This window comes from Hemiscyllium ocellatum, chromosome 44 (genome assembly GCF_020745735.1).
Source record: "Hemiscyllium ocellatum isolate sHemOce1 chromosome 44, sHemOce1.pat.X.cur, whole genome shotgun sequence".
NCBI lineage: Eukaryota > Metazoa > Chordata > Chondrichthyes > Orectolobiformes > Hemiscylliidae > Hemiscyllium > Hemiscyllium ocellatum.
In genome coordinates, this window is record NC_083444.1 from 33095379 (window position 1) to 33115098 (window position 19720).

Below are 19720 nucleotides of genomic sequence, written 5' to 3' on the forward strand. Positions count from 1 at the left end.
AGCACCAGAATGTACCAAACAGACATATTTGGAAGCACCAATGTTCCATGCATTGCTTCTTCATCAGGTGTTTGTCAACTGTTGGAATCTAAAATGGCTTTGAGTGATTTTAAAATTTGGCCACCCCACTCCAACATCAACACCTCCAAGTCATGGTACCATCGACACCACGAACAGTCGATTAAAGTCCTAATGATCTTCCAAAAGATCGCACATATTGACACACACACCAAGTTTCTGCAGAAAAACACCCACCTGATGAAGGAGCGGCTCTCTGAAAGCTAGTGTTTCCAAATAAACCTGCTGGACTATGCCCTGATATTGTGCAATTTTTAACTTTGTCTACTCAACTCAAACACTGACACTTCCATACCATAGACAACATCAGTCATGTCCCAGCGCTGTCAGAGAAGGCAATTGTGGAATTTCCCAAAACATTGCTCATAGTCACGTCTAGTTTTCAGAAACCAATGCACTCAATCGCTTCAGCTCCTTTGTTTGAAAAGCACAGAAAGGAAATAGCTGCGACTCAGGTTTTATAGTATTTTGAAACTCTTTGGGAAGTGGAATCAGAGGAGAATGAAAGATTATCTGTCAGACTGTGCAGAGAGAGGAAAGACACTTTTGGCTTCTTTGAAGGGCTGGGGTATTGACTGATCTAAGGCATGAAACAGATTATTGGGAAAGCTGCTCTCTCTGCATCAGGAACAAGAAGTCCTGATTTCCTGAACGGTAATGAAACCCAGGCTACTCAGTTAAAGCACCGAATACTAACCACTAGACCACTAAGGATGAGGGCAGAAGCAGTTGCACTGTTTCTTCATAACACAGTTTTTGGAATTATGTCACTGCACATATGTTTCCCCTCAAAAATGATTGAATTATCGAGTGCTTACAACACAAAATAGATCCCTTCATCTCATTTCCCAGTACTTGATCTGCAACCCTTTAAGCTCTTTTGTTTCATGTTTTCATCTCAATGCTAATTTCTCTGGAACGTTTTAATCTCGTAAAACACAATAAATGGGATTGAAATTTGAGATGGGAAAAATGTGTTCACACCCAGTCGGGAAGCTGAATCCCATTTTCTCGTATAGACTGAAGCACGCAGACACATTTCTCCAAGAGTGACACAGGCCTCGGGAGAAAACAAGCAGAAAGTAACATTTCACCGAATTGTCTGATATTGTTCCATTTCAGATTTCAACACCAGTGTATGGTTACAGCAAAGAAAGGAAACATTCAGCCCCTCCCGTCCAGTGTTCCTTGCCTATTGTTTCCCCTTCAATCTGTAGTTTCTCCTGCCTCACCTCGTTTTGGTTGCCAAACTTGATCATTGCTCACGCGTTACTTCCTGTCCTGCCGAACGGTTTTTCTCAAGTTATTGCAATGAAAAACAGGAATGGCCTATTTCAAGCACTTTTCCAGTTTACAAGGCCAGTGTTATCACCACTGAGCAAGCACATTGCCAGCTCAGAGAGAAGGTCTCATACATTATAAACTCAAATGCAAAGATGATTGGATAGGCTCAGTATGGTAAACCAACCAACAAGACCGGAATGGAGCCGAGGGGATCATGTACAGAAGGATGAGAATATAGAATGACGAATCTAATAGTGTCCAGGGTGGTGTTAACAGAAATCTTCCCTGGTAGGTTAGTGATGAGAATTCAATGTTCTCACTGTCATGACTTGTTAAAGGTTAACGTTTACAGTAATCGATATGAAATACTGCCTGGTATTTCGAAGCAGAATGATGTTGTGCAGCAGACAGAATCGTTTCCCTGCATGACCTAATAAGAGAGCTCAGAAGGGCCAGGAGGAGACATGAGAGCCAGGAGGAGACATGAGAAGTTGTTGGCGGATAGGATTAGGGTTAACCCTAAGGCTTTCTACAGGTATGTCAGGAATAAAAGAATGACGAGAGTTAAATTAGGGCCATCAAAAATAATAATGGGAAGTTGTGTGTGGAGTCAGAGGAGACATGGGGAAACACTAAATAAATATTTTTCGACAGTGTTCATTGTAGAAAATGAAAATGTTGGCGAGGAAGATACAGAGATACTTGCATCTAGGCTAGAAGAGATTGAAGTTCACCAGGAAGAGGTATTAGAAATACTGCAGAGTGTGAAGATAGACAAGCCCTCTTGGCCGGATGGGATCTATCCTAGGATCCTCTGGGAAGCAAGGGAAGAGATTGCCGAGCCTGTGGCATTGACCTAGAAATCATTGTCTACAGAAATATTTCCTGAGGACTGGAGGATAGAAAATGTGGTTTCCTTGTTCAAGCAGGGTAGTAGTGACAATCCTAGTAATTACAGGCCAGTGAGTCTTACTTCATTTGTTGGTAAAGCGTTGGAAAAGGTTATAAGAGATAGGATTTATAATCATCTAAAAAATAACAATCTGATCAGGGACAGTCAGCACAGTTTTGTAAAGTGTAGGTCGTGCCTAACGAATCTTACTGAGTTTTTAGACAAAGTGACCAAACAAGTAGATGAGAGTAAACTAGTTGATGTGGTGTATATGGATTTCAGCAAGGTGTTCGCTAAGGTTCCCCACAGTAGGCTATTATACAAAATGCGGAGGAATGGGATTGTGTGAGACATAGCAGTTTGAATCAGTAATTGACTGGCTGAAAGAAAACAGCGGGTTGTAGTTGATGCAACATGTTCATCTTGTTGTCCAGTTACTAGCGGCATTCCTCAAGGGTCGGTGTTGGGTCCACTCCAATCGTCATTTTTATAAATAACCTGGATGTGGGCTTAGAAGGGTGGATTAGTAATTTTGCGGACCACACTACGGTCGGTGGAGTTGTGAATAGTGACGAAGGATGTAGTAGCTTGCAGAGAGGCATAGATAGGATGCAGAGCTGGGCTGAGAGGTGGCAAATGGAGTTTAATGTGGACAAGTGTGGGGTGATACACTTTGGACAGAGTAATTGGAATGCAAAGTACTGAGCTAATAATAAGATTATTGGGACTGCAGATGAACAGAGAGATCGTGGTGTCCGTGTACACAAATCCCTGAAAGTCGCCACCTGATTGACAGGGTTGTGAAGAAGGCATGCAGTGATTTGACCTTTATTAATTGAGGGATTGAGTTCAGGAATCAGGAGGTTATGCTGCAGCTGTACACAACTCTCGTACGGTCACATCTGGAGAATTGTGAACAGTTCTGGTCAAGACATTATAAGTAGGATGTTGAAACTTTGGAAAGGGTGCAGAGGAGATTTTCTAGGATGTTGCCTGGTATGGAAGGAAAGTCTTACGATGAAAGAGCGAGGGTCTTGAGGCTATTCTCGTTAGAGAGAAGAAGATTGAGAGGTGACTTAATGGAGACATACAAGATAATCAGAGGATTAGATAGGGTGCATACTTACTTGTTCCAAGTATGGGGACGGCAAACACGAAGGGACACAACTTTAAAGTGAGGGGAGATAGGTATAAGAAAGATGTCAGAGGGAGTTACTTTACACAGAGAGTAATTAGGGTATGGAATGCTTTGCTTGCAATGGTAGTAGATTCGCTAAGATTAAGTGCATTTAAGTCGTCATTGGACAGGCATATGGACGTGCATGGAATAGTGTAGGTGGGATGGACTTCAGATTAGTATGACAGGGTGGCGCAACATCGAGAGCCGAAAGGCCTGTACTACGCTCTAATGTTCTGTGTTCTGTATGCTACAGTTCCGCATCAGCAATGTCATCTGCAATTGCCTGACGTTCAATCAGTTTAAAACAAGAACGGAGGGGGCGACAGGAAAACGGAAGGGGAATAGTGATTTGTGAGAGTTAACTACATGCCTCGTGGACCCAGGTTCAATGTAGATATTGAATATCGGTTTTCCTGTTTACCTTGGTATACTGATCACTACGGATCAATTACCCGATATTGTCTACCCTTTGCGTGTTGTTCTTTGTACATTTCACCTCGGTTCAGTGCTCCGGGGTGACCACGCTTTTTTAAAATTTGGCACGTTTTACTCAGGTCGGTTTTGCAGCTTCATATTAAGGCAAACTAGTTTAGGAACAGATCGACACCATTCAGACCATCAAGTCTGCTCCGCTATTGAATGCTTTCATGTCTGATCTGATAACGTTGAACTGCACTTTCTTGCCTTTCCCCATAACGCTTGATGTCTTTGCTGTTTGAAGATCTGCAGATCTCAGCCTCATTACACCTTATGACACTTTCTCAACAACCTTCTGCTAAAAGAAAGTCCACTGATACAAAACTGTCTGAGAGAATAAATGCTTCTTCATCTCTATTTTAATCGTGGGATCCGCATTCTAATACAAAGTTAAATATCACAGAACACCAGGTCATAGTCCAACAGGCTTCATGGAAGCAATGGCTTTTGGAGAGCTGCTCCTTCATCAGGTGGCTGTGGAGTACACAGTGGTAAGATACAGAATTCATAGTAAAAAGTTACACTGTAATGTCACTGAAATTATACATTGAAAAATACCTTGATTGTTTGTTAAATCTCCCATCTGTTAGAATGACTATGTTAGGTTCACTTTTTTCTTATGTAAATCGAAAAACTTTCTTTTAACGGTTACATTCTCAGGTGAACTTTACCAATTAGTGTCATCACAGATAAATTGTTGAGAGTGTTACTGCCTGTGTGCTGCGTCCGTGCCATAATGTTCAGACTGACGCTAATCTAAAAAAAACACGCTGCAAGCAAGGATGCTTTAAGGCCTGGTACATTGGTGAAGCCGAGCAGAGGCTACTGCAACAGAATGGGCACTGCACATAAATCAACAGACAGGTATGCCCCTTCCCAGTTAGAGAGCACTTCAGTGGTCCAGGACATTCGACCTCGGGCCTTCGGATGTCAATCCTCCAATGCGGGCTTCGGAACAGGCAGCAGCTAAAAGTGTCCACGCAGAGGCTGATAGTTAAATTCGGTACCCATGGGAATGGCCTCAGCCGGGTCCTTGGGTTCATGTCACAGTACAGGTGATCCCATTGCCCTATCTACAAACAGAGACCCTCCTACACACACACACACACACACACACACACACACACACACACACACACACACACACACACACACACACACACACACACACACACACACACACACACGTTTGTGCCGTGAATTTGTACTTGATGAGTTTCATTGCTTTGCTCAAAAACCGCATGAATCCCTGTAAGTCTCTGGTAACTCATTTATATAAATTAGAATCAGTTTAAACATTATGGAACAGACAGCAGCACACGGGGGCAGACACCAGTTGTTGAATTTCAACTGAGAATGAAACTTTAAAATAACAAGTTTTGCACCTTAGGGAAGCTAACATGGTCATTCTAACAGATTGGAGACATAGCAAACAATCAAGGTATTTTTCAATGTATAATTTCAGTCATCACACTGTAAACTTATGCTATAAATTCTGTGACTTACAATGTGTACTCCACAATCACCTGATAAATGAGCAGCAGTCCGAAACCTAATACTTCCAATTAAGCCTGTTGGACTATAACGTGGTGTTGTGTGATTTTCAAATTTGCATAACCCAGTCCAAAACCGGCATCTCCAAGTCATTCAATATGAGGCGCTCTGGTCAAAGGACCAAACTTTCTGCATCCAACTTATTAAATCCTTGAAAAAAACCTATATGTTTCAATAAGGATCATATTTGTAGTACTGAGTATGAGCAGGCAAAGGCAACTGATTTCAGCTTTTCTTCCCATTTGATCTCATCTCCGATATGAAATTCTCGCTGACTCTGACCGAACTGCTATCTTTGCTGTTTTGTAATGTCAGGAACACATGTTCAATTTAACATTTTGATAAGGAACAACAAATATGTTTTTCCCTGACTGGAAATCAACATTGGGAAATAGCAATGAGAAAGCTGAATTTCAGCACTTTCGCACCAAGGAAATTTGGAGCTGCGGTGTGGTGGGGGAAAGTGAAATGAGGAAACTGGTGAAGTCCACATTGGTGCCCTGGGGTTGAAGTGTTCCCAGGCGAAAAATGAGTCGTTCTTCCTCCAGGTGTCGGAGGGGTGAGGGAGTGACGGTGAAGGAGGCTCAGGACGTCCATGTCCTCAGCTGAGTTGGAGTGGGAATTGAAATTTTGGGCCACAGGGAAGTGTGGTTGATTGGTGCGGGCGTCCCAGAGATGTTCCCTAAACCGCTCTGCTCAGACGCGTCCAGTCTCCCCAATGTAGAGGAGGTCGCATCGGAAGCAATGGATACAATAAATGATATTGGTGGATGTGGAAGGCTCCTTTGTGGACTTGGATGGATGTGAGGGAGGAGGTGTGGGCGCAGGTTTTGTAATTCCTGCTGTGGCAGGGGAAGGTGTCAGAACGGGATGGTGGTTTGTGGGATGGCGTGGGCCTGACCAGGTAGTCATGGATGGAACCTTCTTTGCGGAAGGCAGAAAGGGGTGGGGAGGAAAATATATCCCTGGTGGTGGGGTCCGTTTGCAAGGGCGGAAATTTCGGTGGGTAATTTAGTTCATGCGAAGGTTGGTAGGGTGATAGGTGAGCACCGGGGATGTTCTGTCCTTATCACGATTGGAGGGGTGAGGTCTAAGGACGAGACACGTTGGAGGGCATCTTTAACCACGTGGAAAGGGAAATAGCAGTCTCTAAAGAAGGAGGCCATCTGGTGTGTTCTGTACTCGATGCTTCATTCTCCCCACATCCACCCTCCTCTGATTTATCTCTCCACCCTTCAGGCACTCTGCCTGTATTCCTTATGAAGGACTTTTGCTCAAAACGTCGATTTTGCTGCTCCTCGGATGCTGCCTAAACTGCTGTGATTTTCCAGCACCACTCTGATCTAAACTCTGGTTTCCAGCATCTGCAGTCATTGCTTTTACCCTCTGCTCCCAAAGGACCAGTTCCACCACTGAACACACCAGGTGGCCTCCTTCTTTAAAGACCAGAACATCCCCTCCTATGTGTTTGAAGATGCCCTCCAATGCATTTCATCCATGTTCTATAACTCCGCCCATGAACCCCACACCTCCAACCACAACAAGGACAGAACCCCACTGCTCCTTATCTTCTATCCCACCAACTACCGCATAAATCACATCATCGACTGACAGTTTCATCACCACTAAACGAATCCCACACTAGGGATATGTTCCCCTCCCCACCCTATCCACTTTCCGCCAAGACTATTCGCTCTGTGACTGCCTAGTCAAGTCCACGCTCTCCAATGATCCACCCATCCCTCCTGGCACTTTCCCCTGTCACTGCAGGATGTGCAAAACCTGTACCCTCACCTCTGTCCAAGGCTCCAATGGAAGCTTCCACATCCAACAAAGTTTCCCCTGCACTTCCGTACATGTCATTTCTTGTATCCATTGCTTCCAATGCGGTCTACGCTAAATTGGGGAGACTGGATATCTTCTCACAGAGCACATCAGAAAATATCACCAGGACACCCTCAAGAATCAACCTTAGTGCCTCATGGCCAAACATTTCAACTCCCCCTCCCACTCTCCCGAGAATATTCATGTCCTGGGCTTCCTCCATCATCACTGCCTCAGCGCCCTCTGCCTGGAGGAAGAAAGCCTCATCTTCCTCCTCGGGACCCTTCAACATCATGGCATCAATTTGGACTTCACCAGTTTCCTCATTTCCCCATCCCATACCTTACCCCAGTTCCCACCTTCCAGCTCAACACCGTCCTCCTGAGCTATCCCAACTGTGCATCTTCATTCCCACCTATCCGCTCCACATTCTTCTCTGATACCCTCCACATCCATCCACCTACTGCACTCTCAGCGAACTTCTCCCCAGCCCCACCTTCCTCCCAGTTATCTCTCCATCCCAGATGCTCCCAATCTCATTCCTGATGAAGGGCTTTTGCCTGAAGTATTCATTTTTCGTGCTCCTCAGATGCCCCAAACCTGATTCTCCAAAACCACTGTAATCTTGTGGGGAATCAGTTAATTGAGAGGTTTTTTTCTAATATTTTGTTTTGTTGACCACAGGCTGTGGATGATAGAAGAAATTTAGCAAACACCAGGTTAGGGAACAGCTGACGGACTGAGCACAAGTCTGGTCACCGCATAAATCAACATTTTTTTCAACATTGTAAGATAAAAAATGAAAGGCTGTAGTATGCAACTTTGTCCATCAAGACCGCTTCACCAATGAGTTTATCACTGATTCCTTTCCAAGTTAGGGTGCTATGGACCTTTGAGGGGAACGTGCAAATTGTGGCGTATCATTGCATCTTGCAACCTTGTCCTTATGGTCAGTACAGCTGCTGAGCTTTGAAGGTTCTGTCAAAAATGCCCAGATGATTTATTCCAGTGAGTCTTGTAGTTGGTGCACTTTGCTGCAATTGTGCCTTAGCGGTGAAGGGGAATGGATATTGCAGGTATTGAAGAAGGTACAATCAAGTGACTGCATTGTCATGGACGGTGTCCAATTCCTTTAGTGTTATTGAAGTTACACCCATCGAGGCAAATGGAGAGAGTTATGTTCCACGTCTCATTTCTGCCTTGCAAACGGTGTAGGATTCACGGATACACGAGTTGAGTTTATAATCAAATAAATGTCTACCAAAGGACATGTTATTGTTGTCAAAATGTTTATATAGCCAGGTTCTATTCGTTTCTTTTTCCTATATACTAGCTCTGTGGACGAATACAAGGGGTAATTTGGTTACAGTGAAGACATGGAATGTCAATGGGATATGATTAGAGTCAGATTTGTCGGAGTGATCATTACTCTATTGCGTCCTTGTGTGGACCAATCTGATTCCAGTCGCTGTCTGATTTCAAGTTTCAATTCCCCTTCTGTGCTTAAAATTTCAACCGTTTCTTCGCAGAAATGTCTCCACCTGCCTTAATAATATGTAAGGACGCTGCAGGCGACAGCAAAATTTACGAACATGTTGTCAACACTGGAGTAAATGGAGCTTCGTGGAATGAATTTTTAGGCTGGAATTATTGTCCTTGAAACAAAGGAGGCGGAGTGGACCCCTATAATCGCATAATAACATTTATGAACGCTCAATATTCATGGGATCTTGACAGGGTAGTTACTGGCAGGTAGTTTACTCTCTGGTATGAGGAGAGCACCAGAGGACATGAACTCAGAATTAGATATTGCCTATTTAATTCAGAAATGTGGAGTAATTTCTTTGCTCAGGGGCCAGTGAATCGGTAGAACTCCTTACCAAAACTGTTGTTGAGGCTGAATTGTTGTGTATTTTCAAACTGTGCCAGACAGATATTTATCAGAAAGACGATGAAGCTTTGATGAGGTAATGCAGGTGAACGGAGTAGTGGATTATCAGATCAGCCCTGAGTTCATTGAATGGTGGAGCAGTCTCGATGGCCTGAATGGCCGACTTGCAATCAAACATCATTTGTTCTAACGCCGTATTTTATTGATAAATGTAGAATTCTGAGGGGATGCGATGAAGTGATAGAAAAGTTTTCCAAACTGATCAGACAGATCAGGAACTCGGCTTATAAGCTCATGATCAAGAAATGTGCTGTGGCCTGGAGACAACACATGGCACTGGGTACATCTCAGATGGGTATGTGCAGAAATTGTGATTGCTAAAGAAAATTGGTGGATCTTTTATTGTTGCCAACTTGGTGATCACGTTGAATGATGGATCACGGTATGATTCACACAGCAAAAGGTTGTGAAAGAATGAAAGTTTCGCTTCATTGGAAACGTTTTCTGTGGTTCAATTCCAATTGACTGTTTGAAATACTGATCAGAATTTTGTGTGGAGCATTACATTAAAATTCACAATCCCACTGGATAAACTATTGCACCTAATCTCTCCTCATTTGTTTCACTTTCATTCAAAGTAAATTCATAGAAAGTCAAGATGAAATGAAAGGAGGAAAGAAACGTTCGCACTCCTTTTCATTATTCCAATTTAACTTACAACAGAATCAAATTGCTTTATTTCGACTTTGATGAGGTATCGATTTATCATAAATCTCCGGTGCAATGAAGGGCAAGAGCAAGATTCCCCATCTATTGTATAGATTAGATTAGACTTACAGTGTGGAAACAGGCCCTTCGGCCCAACAAGTCCACACCGACCCGCAACCCACCCATACCCCTTACCTAACACTACGGGCAATTTAGCATGGCCAGTTCACCTGACCCGCACATCTTTGGACTGTGGGAGGAAACCCACGCAGACACGGGGAGAATGTGCAAACTCCACACAGTCTGTCGCCTGAGTTGGGAATTGAACCCGGGTCTCAGGCACTGTGAGGCAGCAGTGCTAACCACTGTGCCACCGTGCCGCCCACTAAAGAAGCGAGACACAAAGGGAAACCACAGCTGCGTTCGATAGAAGTAACAGCCCCAGTAGGATTCAAATCCACACATGCACAATGAAAGACCAACCCGTCGCGTTCAACTCTGGGCCACTTAAGTCCATGGCAAAGGGGCTCACATATGACCACATCAAGATTACATATGGTCCACCTAAGGATAAGAAATTGCCTGAGCGGAATCGAATCCACACCATTATGTTTCTGATTTAAGTGGAATAATAATACCAGCAAATTCCAAGGAATTGACTTCGTCCTTGGAAAGGATATCTTGTCCTTGATTCATTCCGAGTCGGAACTGTCTCAGAATGAACCAGCAAACATGAAATTCCCGTCACATTCACACGCACATTTAGTCTTGAATCATAATTTCTTCAGACAGTTTCTCTCTCACCTGAAGAGGTATATATGGAGAGAAAAGTGAAGGTGATATATTAGCTCGATTGTCTTTCTCATATGGCTGAACCTGGACTGGGTAAAATTCCCAGAAAAGCAGTTTTGTTCATTTTATTTTATTAATTTTGCTGCAGCCTGACTCTGTTCATTGCAATTATCGGAAGTGAAGTGGATTTATATGATTGGAACGTTTAATTTTGCATTCAATTTTGCTCCGAATTAATTTCAGCTTAAAGAAAACACTGCTGAAAAAACCAGAAGGTTGAACTACAAAACAAGGTATCAGTTTGATGCTCAGTTATTTTGGTAGATTTCAGTAGGTATCAAATGAACCCAACATCATGGCGAATCTCCTCCCATCTTTAAGGCATGTGATTAAAGCAGGAAATCGATCTTCAAGATACGAGTGACTTCCTGTTCATTATGGAAAAACTTTCCTTGACAATATACCAATCTGCTCTGTTCCATTTATAATACTTCATGTGGAATATTAATTTAAATCTTTCAAAACTCTGAGTTTTTTTTGTTGAATCTTATTTAGCTGCATACGTTTCCGATATTTCTTTACAAATTAGACATTGTTTCCTCGCACCTTCCATCCCCCTCACCCCACTTTTACTCTTTTACCTGGCCATAAGCTGTCTCTCTCCTGATGAAACTCACTCCTTGTGTGCCTCAAAATGTGCCTTTCCAAATATTTTGGAAACGAATTCTCTGAGTGACAGAAATTCTGTTCCCATCTTTGTTCTTAATCGATGGTTTTGAAAGAGTGACGTTCAGATATTTACCGAATTGAAAGAGAGAATTTACCACCTATTTCCTCTCTCCAAACCTCACATACTCAGTAAAACTTACATTCGGTTTTGTTTTGTTCAGTTTCAAATTTTCAAACACACCAAGAGATAAAATTCTATCCCCACTAAACGCTGTCAGCATCATCCTCTAATATCTTCGTACCCCAGGAAGCGCTGGCATTGTCCTCTCTCTGATAGAATCACAGATTCCCTACAATGCAGAAAGTACAATTCAGCCAATAGAGTCTGTAAGTACACTCTGAAGAGCATCTCAACCAGACCTAGCCCCCCCTCTCTATCACCGCAAGCCTCTGGCTTGTTATATCAAATAAACCTGCTGGAATAAAACCTGGAATCGTGTGACTGCTGACCTTATCACTGCGTTACCCTTGGCTAATTCACTTAACTTAATGAATTCACTCCCTGGGCACATCAGCACAATTTAACATGGCCAATCCATCTAACCTACAGACTTAACAGCAGTGCGGAACACTGAGCAAAGGTACTATCACATTGAGCACCATCCGTGCCATGTTTAATGGCTTTACACATTGGTAACTCAGCCTAGTGAAAGCAAGTTGCGCCCATCAACTCGAATTCAATGCATCCAAACGCGTTTCTACGCTGTACAACCTCATTAGTACAGCAGGAAATGTTTCTGCACTCAGACCTGAATGGGTTTACTCTGTTTCCTTCCTCAGATTCCTGCTTTAAATAAACATATCAGTCAGGAACAACTCTAAATAATGGTTTTCATTGCAACACAAACACAATATGCAGTTTGCAGAAGTTACATGTTAGCACTTTCACTGACACCCTCTCTCCCCAGGAGCTGCAGTCTTTCCCCAGCTGATTTAAACAGCACTATCCTTCCTGTGACACGTCCCACCGAGAATGGAAGGCTAGGCATTAATAACCTTCACTGGGTAACAGAACGACAGATTTAAAACATTTACGATGCCCCCAGCTTAGAATTGAGTCCTGTGACAGGAGGGGACGCTAACCACGATACTGTGGCGGACAACAACATCGGAGGAAGCCCTTCAGCCTGTTGTGCCCGCACTTGTCCAACACAACTGCTCAACGACCTGAATCAAGTTTTCCATCGTTTAGCCCATAGTCTTACATTCCTTGTCATCACAAATTCACATCTGAATTTTTTCAAGTTAAAAGGGTTTCAGTCTCTCTGACCCTATCCGCACATCTACTCAAACCTTTCTGCCTTTTCTCGAAATCTCTTGGCCCCGGTGTTCGATCCTTCCATCAATAAGAAACGCTTCTTTCAGTCTATCCTATCAATATCCCTCATTATTTTATACATCTCAGTCATGTCTTCTCCAATCTCCTCTGTTTGGTGATGTACAACCACAGTCTGTCCAATCTCTCCTCATAAATGAACTCTCCAGCCCAGACAATATACCAGAGAACCTCTCCTTCAACGCTCCCAGTGCGATCACATCATTGCTATACTCTGAATTGCAGAACTGCACACAGTACCCCAGCTAGAGCCGAATGAACATTTTTTTTCCTATTTTGTTACAGTATGAGGGCGTCACTGCCTCGGCAGGGTTGATTGCGATCCCTAATTGCACAGCGGGCAGTTGAGACTCAACCATATTGCAGGGAGTCTGGAATCACATGGAGGCCCGACCATGTCAGATTGGCAGTTTCTTTCCTTAAAGGACGTCAGTGAACCCGATGTTTTTTTTTCAACAATTGACCATGGATTTAGAGGCGTTATTAGATTCGTAATTCCAGATATTTATTGAATCCTAATTCTAACACCTGGCATGGTTGGAGTCAAACCCGGGTCCCTGGTTCATTTGCTCGGTATCTGAGTTAACAGTCCAGTGGTAATAGCGCTCGGCCATTGCAGAAAACCCGTGAAACGAATCTTTCCCAATGAAGTCGCTTTTCCTCGATCTTGTCCTGCGTTAATTTCCTGAGCTTGACCCCCCAATAATCTCTGGTCCATGTCAGTACAAGCTGCTACATGAGCATTGATCTCACAACAGTGGTAACCAAATGGATAACTGGTCTTCAGGTCCCGAATGTGGGCTTGGGGCACGTTCACCCAGCAACAGTGACCGCAGCAGCACAGAGTGAACGGTATCAATGTGAGAGTCAGTGTTAGATTCTGCAGTGCCTTCATGAAACAGGAAATGAGTGCACAACCATATGATGAAAGAGCATAGCTCCGAAAGCTAGTTCTCAGTTAAACCTGGTAGACTCTCACCTGGTGTTGTGTGATTTTTAAGTTTGCACACCATTGTCCAACACCGGCGTCTCTAAATTAATGAAACGGGGGTGTGGGACGGAAAGTTCAGTTAGTGACCGTAGAAGGGAGAGAAATCTCTGAGAACGGGTGAATTTGAATTCTGACATATGAAACACAGAGATGTGAGCGAGCAGAATGTGAAGGAAAAATGTCACCACCTTGGAAAAAATTACCATGTTAAAACAACTGATTCCTTCGTGTTTCACAAAAATTGGCGCAGCTAGAGCAATTGCTACCGGAACTCGGATTCGAGCCGAGGTTGCTGTGGCCACAACGCAGATTACTAACCACTATACGATCACAGCATCCCACACGCAAGTGCACAAGCAGCATCAGTCCAGTAGCATAAGAAATGTCAGGCAGAGCACCAAATGCACAATATCAGTGCTTAGCGAAGAGTGGCAGATATGTGGGAACTCAGAATGGGCTGACCGTTTAACATCGGTGCCCCCAGAGACTTGTGGGGATTCCATCATTAATATGCTGAAAGCTGAGAAAAATAGATTTCTCCGAAACATCAAAGACTCCGGGGACAGTGCAGGTTTTGTTGAAATGTATGCTTCAATAGCAATGTAGTTTAACATCGGCTCCTTCACGGATTTCCCCACACAAGGCAGTAACTACTGCTGCCACATAGTCCCAATCACCAGCCCCAGAATCAGAGGAACTGAGTGGCGCAGTCGCGAAGATACAACTAGAAATCAGGATGGGAATTAGGTCGCAGAGATACTCAGATGGCTCCAGTGATACAACCGGTGAATGCATGATATTTCTATGACATTTTAGAGGCACAAGCAATTCCGAGGTTGGCAGTGCTCCTGGTCAAAGGGGTGGGGTGGGGGTGGGGGTGGGGGCGGGAAGGGAAAAATTGTTCCCGTTTATACTGACATAGCAATCTACAGTACATCTTGCTGAGACAGCTGAGTGCCACAACTGGAGCGAGGGCTGGTTTAAGTTTGATTCTGCTTCACGATCACCTGGAATGAATTACTTTCACCATTTTTTTCCCAATTGTTTAATATTTCCCTGCAGTCTGCGGCTTTCTTCCTCATGGTTAATTGCATGACTAACTGTTGTATGATCTGCACACTGCTAAATGGCGGCCACTACAAGTAAATATGAATCATTGATCGATATGAAAAAACATTGGAACTCACAGGAGCCATGCTTCTTAGGTTTGCAGGCAACATCAGAATTGTAGACAGTGAGGAACATTATCTAAGATTCAAAGTGATCTTAATCCAATGAGTCGATGGACTGAAAAATGTAACATGGAGTTCAATCTGGATAAAGGGAAGGTATTGCATTTTGGTACAACAGGAAGAGTAGGGCTTTGCGTAGTGTTGGAGAACAAGGAAGCTCGGGATGCAGGTACATAATTCCTTTTAGTTTGCATCGCACACAGACAGGATGGTTAAAAGCCATTTGACACACTTCCCTTCATTGTTCAGTCCTTTAAGCACAGGAGCTGGGACGTTATGTTGAAGCTTTGCAGGACATTGATGAGGCCTCTTCTGGAATATTATGTCCAGTTCTGGTCGCCCAGTTGTAGGAATGATATTATTCAGCTGGAGTAGGTTCAGAAAAGGTATACACGCATGTTGCCGTTTGTGAAATGTTTGAGTTGTAATGAAAGGCTGGATAGGCTGAGACTATTTTCAGATTCGAGTTTGGGGTGCTGGAAAACCACACCCAGGTAAGGCAGCATGCGAGGAGTAGGAGAATCAACTTTTCACGCAAGTGTCATTCATCAGGCTCTTGCCCGAAACGTCGATTCTCCTTCTCCTGAAATGCTGCCTGACCTGCAGTGCTTTTCCAGCACAGCACACTCTCGACTCTGATCTCTCATCTGCAGTTTTCACTTTTTCCTGGTTGAGAATGTTTTCATTCTAGGTTAGGCGACCTGACAGAAGTGTATGCATTATTGAGAGGTAAGCTAGAGTTAACGATAGCTGCCTTTTCCCAGAAGGGAGATTTCAAGGCGAGAGGGCACATGTTTAAGAGAAAAAAGACATGTGAGGCCTTTCTTTTACTTGTGCAATTAACTTGCTGAGGAAGTGTTGGATGAGGATGCATTTGCAACATTGAAAGGAAAATTGGATGCATCCATGAATGGGAAAGTGGGATTTTTAAAATCAAATCTTTTCTTCCATGCCTAGTACATCAGTTATTTCCAAGAGGACAGTTAAGAGTCAACTTTGATATTACGCATCTGGAGTTTCATGTGGGATAGAACAGATGACTATGGCAGTTTGCTTCCCGAACTGGCATGAGTGAATCAGGTGGGAGTTTCCACACCAACTGATTCAGGTCATCACGCGAGTCTTCAAACTCCACTATCTGTCCTGCCAGGATCTGAATCCATTGTCCCCAAAATATTATCTGGGATTTGGATTAACAATACAGTAATAAAACTACAAGGGCATTATCACCGCTTAGTGGGTACAGGAGGCGGCAGATGTGACTAGGTTAGTTTGGCAATATGTTCAGCATGGATTGGTTGGTCTGACCGGCCTGTTGTCGTGCTGTGTGACTCTCTGACTGACGCTATGGAACAGACAGTTGGTTGGGATTAACAGCAGCATTGACAGCATAATCGAACTCCTGATGGGATATGTAATCCTGCTGGAGTCTCCGGGGGTTCTTTTGCTCAGTGATCCCTTCCCATCACGGGACTGGTGAACAGCATCTCCCCAGTGTTACTGATTAAATGGGGTTCCATTTCTGTGGTGAATTGAATCCCTTCTAGCAGTTCCCACATTGTCCTACTTTCTCTGTGGTATTGGCGTCAGTTTTTCTACACAGAGTGAACGATCCTTTCAAATTGTGTCCACTCAGAAACAAATCCTGTTTTCCATGTTGTGAATGTGTTTTCATTCTTTCTCATTCACCCATGGGGTGTGGGTATGACTGGTCAGGACGACATTTATTCTTCGCCCCTTGTTCGTTGCTGCCTGGCTACATCACACACCCGGGTGTGATCCCAGCCTCGGGTCTCTGTCTGTGGTCAGTCTGTACATTCTCTGTATGTTTGCGCTTTTATTCCTCCCTCTGACCAAAAATGTGCCAGTTACAGAGATCAACAATGGGAAATTCAGGCTTATGGGATCGGGAATAGCGTGGGGTCTGATGGGATGCCCTTCGGAGGGAAAGTGCGGACTGGAACTGCCTACTATCCTGCTTCCCCACACGGTGGGGATTCTTGAATTAAGGGTCAGATAATGTTTTTCTGGCCCTGGAGTCTCTTGTAGGCAGGATGGTAGAATCCATAAGACCATAAGACCATAAGACATAGGAGTGGAAGTAAGGCTATTCGGCCCATCGAGTCCACTCCGCCATTCAATCATGGCTGATTGGCATTTCAACTCCACTTACCAGCGTTCTCCCCGTAGCCCTTAATTCCTCGAGATACCAAGAATCTATCAATCTCGGCCTTGAAGACATTTACCGTCCCGGCCTCCACTGCACTCCGTGGCAATGAATTCCACAGGCCTACCACTCTCTGGCTGAAGAAATGTCTCCGCATTTCTGTTCTAAATTGACCCCCTCTAATTCTAAGGCTGTGTCCACGGGTCCTAGTCTCCTCACCTAACGGAAACAATTTCCTAGCGTCCAACTTTTCCAAGCCCTGTATTATCTTGTACTTCTCTTTTAAGTCTCCCCTCAATCTTCTAAACTCCAACGAATACAATCCCAGTATCCTCAGCCGTTCCTCATATGTTAGACCTGCCATTCCAGGGATCACCCGCCTGAATCTCCGCTGGACACGTTCCAGTGCCAGTATGTCCTTCCTGAGGTGTGGGGACCAAAACTGGACACAGTAATCCAAATGGGGCCTAACCAGAGCTTTATAGAGTCTCAGTAGCACATCTCTGCTTTTATATTCCAACCCTCTTGAGATAAGAGCCAACATTGCATTCGCTTTCTTAATCACGGACTCAACCTGCATGTTTACCTTTAGAGAATCCTCGACTAGCACTCCCAGATCCCTTTGTGCTTTGGCTTTACTAATTTTCTCACCATTTAGAAAGTAGTCTATGCTTTTATTCTTTTTGCCAAAGTGCAAGACCTCGCACTTGCTCACGTTAAATTCCATCAGCCATTTCCTGAACCACTCTCCCAACCTGTCTAGATCCTTCTGTAGCCTCCCCACTTCCTCAATACTACCTGCCTGTCCACCTAACTTCGTATCATCGGCAAACTTCGCTAGAATGCCCCCAGTCCCCTCATCCAAATCATTAATATATAATGCGAATAGCTGTGGCCCCAACACCGAACCCTGCGGGACACCGCTAGTCACTGGCTGCCATGCTGAAAAAGAACCTTTTATTCCAACTCTCTGCCTTCTGTTAGACAGCCAATCCTCAATCCATCCCAGCAGTTCACCTCGAACACCATGGGCCCTCACCTTGCTCAGCAGCCTCCCGTGTGGCACCTTATCAAAGGCCTTTTGAAAGTCTAGATAGACCACATCCACTGGGTTTCCCTGGTCTAACCTACTTGTCACCTCTTCAAAAAATTCCAACAGGTTTGTCAGGCATGACCTCCCCTTACTAAATCCATGTTGACTAGTTCTAATCAGACTCTGCTCTTCCAAGAATTTAGAAACCTCATCCTTAATGATGGATTCTAGAATTTTACCAACAACCGAGGTTAAACTGATTGGCCTATAATTTTCCATTTTTTGCCTTGATCCTTTCTTGAACAAGGGGGTTACAACAGCCATCTTCCAATCATCCGGGACCTTTCCTGACTCCAGTGACTCTTGAAAGATCTCAACCAATGCCTCTGCTATTTCCTCAGCCACCTCTCTCAGGACTCTAGGGTGTATCCCATCGGGGCCAGGAGATTTATCAATTTTAAGACTTTTTAACTTTGCTAGCACTATCTCTTTCGTAATGGCAACCATACTCAACTCAGCCCTGTGACTCTCTTTAATTTTTGGGATATTACTCACGTCTTCCACTGTAAAAACTGACGCAAAGTACTTGTTAAGTTCTCCTGCTATTTCCTTATCTCCCATCACTAGGCTTCCTGCACCAGTTTGAAGGGGCCCAATGTCTACTTTTGCCTGTCGTTTGTTTCTTATGTACTGAAAGAAACTTTTACTATCATTTGTAATATTACTGGCTAGCCTACCTTCATATTTGATCCTCTCATTTCTTATTACACTCTTTGTTATCCTCTGTTTGCTTTTGTATCCTTCCCAATCTTCCAATTTCCCACTGTTCCTTGCATAAGGGACATGAATGAGTGCGATTTCAGGAAATTAAAGTCATGATCTCTGTTCATGTGGTCAGGCTTGCATTCTAGGTTTTATTCGTCGAACTTAAACATTACCGGTTCGCTGTCCAAGTCCCCAAGGACAACGAGTTTAAAATATCACCCTAACACCACCTTCTCCATGTTGAATTCTTTACTGTAGGAAGAGACTGATACTGAGCTGATGCAAGCAAAAGCAGCTGCCATCGCCAGTGTCAGAATCACAGATCCAAATAGCAAAATCATCTTTTAAACTCATCACTGCAAAGTTAAGGGCTCAACACGCTCCAGTTGTGCCACTCAGCTGTCTTAGCAAGATGCACTGTAGATCGCTATGATAGTATAAACGGGGACAACCATTCCCTTGATCATGAGCATACTCAACGTAAGAATTTCTTGCGCCTCTGTACATCATAGAAGGACTGCACGCTCACCTATTGCATCACTGGAGACAAAGAGTAGCTCCGCACACTCATTCCCATTACCATTTCCGGTTGGGTCTGGGCGGCTGTGCCGCAGTTTCTCTGACTCCGAGGCTGGGAACTGGTATTAGTCCCTATCACTGGTTACTGCGTGGGGGAAGCTGGTGAAGTCACCGATGTTAAGCTAAAATGCTAGTGAAGCATATATTTCAACAATATCCTGTACTGTCCCCTGAATCTTTCATGTTTTGTCGAAATCTATCAATCTCA